This window comes from Neomonachus schauinslandi, chromosome 7 (assembly GCF_002201575.2).
Source record: "Neomonachus schauinslandi chromosome 7, ASM220157v2, whole genome shotgun sequence".
Taxonomy (NCBI): domain Eukaryota; kingdom Metazoa; phylum Chordata; class Mammalia; order Carnivora; family Phocidae; genus Neomonachus; species Neomonachus schauinslandi.
Genome location: NC_058409.1, coordinates 11,274,691 through 11,279,838, shown reverse-complemented (window position 1 = coordinate 11,279,838; position 5,148 = coordinate 11,274,691). Strand labels below are relative to the sequence as shown.

The following is a 5,148-nucleotide window of genomic DNA, read 5'->3' as shown; positions in this document are numbered from 1 at the left end:
CTCCAGTCCCCCAAATATCCAATAATGCAATATTCATAATAAAAAAAAATGAACTAATCTATTCCCTGAAATGAAGTAACAATTTAAAAAATAAAGTAAAAATATAATCTCACACACTACAATATACTTAGGCTATTTTAAAATAGGCTTATAGACTCAAGTTTTGCTTATAATGTGACTTTGCAAGAATCAAAGCTAATTGAATTTGGGAAGTGTCAAGCACTCTTTATAAGCAAAACCAAATGCTATGAGCCTTTGAGGCTCAAATCTAGTTTAAGCTTGAGTGAACTCAATTTACAAATTCAGACTTTTTACTTGCTGAATAAAATGCATATGGGGGTAACTTGCTTTCATCAGCACTAATTGGGAGTTTATATCTATACTTCTATTCTTTCCTGTTTTTGTTTTGTTTGAAAATTACAGAAATACTTTTATAAGCTTGAAATACAGATTTGAAGGTGAAGGCATTCAGAATAAGTCACCCCAAAATATTTTACTTTGCCATGTGGACTATTTTGAACTGGAGGAAATCAAGACCCAGCAGACTCAAGAAAGAACTTTTACCCTTACAATTTAGATAGGGGGCCTCATCCAGAAAGAGAGCTAGTGCCAAGAGATAACTTTTTAAACCTGAATGATCTATCTCTATGGAAGGAGAAACACCTAATTGCCAAACATCTGCTCTTGTGATGGTATGTGAATTACTCTCCCATTTGAAGGCTGGCTTCTATCCCATTCCTTAGCTCAAGATGGCATATAAGACTCAATTGCTTAGCTTCTTGAATCTTATATTCTCATGGCATCCCTGCATATGCCATTAAATTTGTTCTTTCCCTGTGAGTCTGTCTTAGGTTAGTTTGATTATTAGACTACCCAAAGAACCTAGAAGGGTAGGAGGAAAATTTTTCCTACCCAGCAAAGGTAAGGGATGGAAAAAAGGCAACCAGCATGGGTCAATTTGTCTCCTATCAGTCAAAAGAATGTCTAGGAATGTAAATGGGAGACTAAAACACTTTGACACATTTCTCTTGAGAATTAGTTTATGCTGGGACTTCCAGAATGGATAACACAACCTGATTTTTAATTTTTCAAAATTGTACTATTAGAGTGTCAGTATTAGGAATCAAAATGGCTTAAGCACATTTAAACGTGTCTTATTTCCAGTTCCAAAAGATTCACCTTCATATAATGAGCAGCCAGGACCCTGGACACATGGCTGCAAGGAGCAAAGGCTTAGTAATAGTACACAAACCATGACAGGAGAGCAAGATAATAGTATTAGCAGAAACCTGTAGGCTGAATGTATGAAACCAGATGAGTGGCTAGTATATCTAAAATCTTGGATGCCAATATTAATAATACAGAATAATAACATGAAGCAACATAGTCGTTTGATGACAGTGCACAAAAAAAATATATACTATGTCAGTGAATCTAGTAGCACTGCTGCTATAAACTCCTTGAACACCAGTTCACATAACTGTCAGCTAAGATTGCATGGTTTTATGGAGGCCTTGCTGCCTTGGTGCCACAGGAACCACTTAGAATGCCAGTCCTTTATTAGAAGGCTGATGCACAACACAGATACCCCAACAAGGACAAGAAATGGTGAGAATGCCACAAGACAGGGCTTACTTTTATTTCTTTCCAGATTTCATGGGTTCAGTCACCTGGTCCTGTATATTTACCTTTCCTCAAAGACACTTTGCCCTACGTATTAATGGTTTACTTGATGTATTTCTTCTAATATATGTCCCTCTTCCTTCACATTCAGTTCTTTGGCACAGTCAGATGTCTCGCTCTTTCTCTTCTATTTATGGTCTCTTCTCTGTTGTTCCATCAATTATTTCAGTATCCAGCCCCCGGCCAGTGTCCATTTCTGACACCCACTGAACTTGATATGTCCTGACCTCTGCCCCACATCTTCAGGACCAACATCTTTCCAAAACTGTATGGTGTACAGCATTCACACAGACCTAGGCATCCATTCTAACTTAGGCATGAACTTGTGAGTATGGGGAGTTAACAACTGATCACACAATCCTTTATTAATTGGGAACTACAGTTTCCTAGCTGGTCAATGGGGAAATTTTTTCTCCATGGTTCTTTAAAGAATGCCAGGAAGCATAAATTCCAAGTTGCCTATGGCAGGCGGCAAATCATTGCCTCCTTGGACTGATTATTTCTGTGTTACCAGTTTCATAATAACTAGTTTTTCTTTCATACTCCCTAAGTTCCTACAATATATTTATCTATAAAATGAAGGTTGTCTAAGGCTCTGGTTTACAGAGGGACTCAGATTATGATAGTTTTCATTTTATGTTCCCTGAGCTGGGATAAAAATTAGAAAGAGCTTTTCTCAGAATGTTACATAGAATACATCTTTCTCAAGATAATATGTTTTTTAAGTTTTATTCCAAAATAAATTTGCAAAGCACTACATCTTATAGTATATTTAAGATTCAAAAAGTTTTACACTTAAATTTGCCTCCTTGGCTTAACCCATCATTTCCTCAGCTTTTTTGATCAACAGAAAATTTTAAAAGGCAATAACGATTACTGGCAAACAGCAACAGCATTGACAGCCACAGGAAAACAAACAAACAAAAAAACAAACAGAAAAACAGTATTCCATGAAATCTATCATAAGAAATGCTGTGATTAATTTTGTAATACTGAGATCCCAGTGGGACATCTCTGAAATCCTAGATAATGCTCGGAAAATGCATGCCCTTCACAGGAGAATTCTGCCTTTTGGAGTCAATTTCTATGTTTTCCTGTAACCCCTCAAGCAAGGACCTTGAATGAAATTTTAACTGATGGGAAAGTTTAATTGCATCCAATCAGGTGTAATCCAGCTTGCCAACCTGCCTCTTTTCTTTTGTTATCTCCTTTCTTCTGTCATTTATTCTCCCCTCCCCATTTCTCCCTTACTTCTTCCTTTTCTTTCTTCTTTCTTAGAAGACTTTTTGAAGAGGAAGGTAATGAATGCACAAAATACATAAAAAAGCTATCAGAGAAGATATCATAACAAAACTGAATTCATGTATCAAGGTGATAAGATTTTTAGGAAGTGTTTACTGTTCCATAGATTAGGAATTTTGAGACTTCTATTAAACATGTCAATTCATAAATTGATGTGGATTGTGAAAAAAATCTTTTCTACTCCACCAATATTTTTTTTTCTCTTATAACTTTATTTTTTTATTATTATGTTTATCACCATACATTACATCATTAGTTTTTGATGTAGTGTTCCATGATTCATTGTTTGTGTATAACACCCAGTGCTCCATTCAGTACGTGTCCTCTTTAATACCCATCACCAGGGCTAACCCATCCCCCACCCCCCTCCCCTCTAGAACCCTCAGTTTGTTTCTCAGAGTCTTCTTTATTCTAAAATAAATTATTTGGTGATATCTTTCAGTTTTGGATAATTTTATATTTCGGGTTCTTTTTAGAAGAGTCTGATACTTTAGCGATCTCAGTTTGTTATTTGTATGCTTCTTTATCAATTTAAATTAAATTTAAACTACTAATTAAATTTATCAGGTAATTTAAATTAGAAAAATGTATACATGTTAAAGCGATTTAAATAATATAAAGGGCGCCTCGGTGGCTCAGTCGCTAAGCGTCTGCCTTCAGCTCAGGTCATGATCCCAGGGTCCTGGGATCGAGTCCCACATTGGGCTCCCTCCTCGAGGGGAGGCCTGCTTCTCCCTCTCCCAATCCCACTGCTTGTGTTCCTGCTCTCGCTGTCTCTGTCTCTATAAAATAAATAAAATCTTATAAATAAATAAATAAATAAATAAATAAATAAATAAATAAATAAATAATATAAAAGTAAGCCTTCCACTCTTGGTTGCTAGTCACACAGTTCTGTTCCCCAGAGGTAGCCTCTTAATTGCTAGTTTCTTATATATTCTTCCTGAGATATTCTATGCTTCTAAAACCTATATAAGTATATGTATGTATTTTGGATAACAAATTTGCACCTTGTACCTTTGAGTCAGAACTAAATATTTTTTGTATTTGGTAACTGTGTAGGCAAGTTTCAGTACAGGATATAGAAATCAGTAGATATTTGAAGCAGGAAAGGATTTAGTACATGTATTTGGGGGGTGCCTGGCTGGCTCAGTTGGTAGAGCATGTGACTCATAATCTCAGGGTCCTGAGCTCAAGCCCCATGTTGGGCATGGAGCCTACTTAAAAAAATAAAATTAAAAATTAAAAAATAAATTAACCACCACAGGCAGTTGGGTCTTTCCACTTCGTCTTGCAGTGACTTCTGGAATAGTCGGAACTGGTTCAGTAGGGGAGCTCCTCCCTCAGAGGCAGCTGTTGGAACTGCTGCAGCCCAAACAGCCCCTGGATACCAAGGGTCTAGAGAGTGGAAGCTGCTAGCTAGAGCTAGATCAAGAGGAAGCTCGATCAAGAAGTTGGCACTACACACTCTGTTTCTTAATACCCAGGAAGCTTCAAGGAAGCAGCTTCTTTATTTTTTTTAATTTTATTTTATTATGTTACGTTAATCACCATACATTACATCATTAGTTTTTGATGTAGTGTTCCATGATTCATTGTTTGCGTATAACACCCAGTGCTCCATTCAGTACGTGCCCTCTTTAATACCCATCACCAGGGCTAACCCATCCCCCACCCCCCTCCCCTCTAGAACCCTCAGTTTGTTTCTCAGAGTCCATAGTCTCTCATGGTTCGTCTCCCCCTCTGATTTTCCCCCCTTCATTCTTCCCTTCCTGCTATCTTCTTTCCTTTTGATGGCTGCATAATATTCCATTGTGTGTGTGTGTGTGTGTGTGTGTGTGTGTGTGTGTGTGTGTATACACCACATATTCTTTATCCATTCATCTGTCGATGGACATCTTGGCTTATAACTTTATTTTTATAATAACATTTTCAAACATTCAAAAAGTATTATATAATGAATAACAATATATCCAACACTGGATTTAACAGTTATTTACATTTGGCATATTTTCTTCATCTATTGTTTGCTAAAGTAACTTTATAGTGAGTTAAAAAATCATAGCACTCACCCTATATATTTCAGTATGGGATCATAAGAAATAATGACTTTATGTTAAGTACTACTTACTACCTTTATCATACAGACCAATAATTCCCTGA

At 36.5% G+C, this 5,148-nt stretch overlaps 1 non-coding gene across 1 annotated transcript; it reads left to right on the top strand.

Moving 5' to 3' along the window:
- The first annotated feature begins 4,123 nt into the window (after positions 1 to 4,123).
- TRNAM-CAU lies at positions 4,124 to 4,196 on the top strand. Its single transcript has one exon. It is a non-coding gene; the product is annotated as a tRNA-Met (tRNA).
- The last annotated feature ends 952 nt before the right edge of the window (positions 4,197 to 5,148 follow it).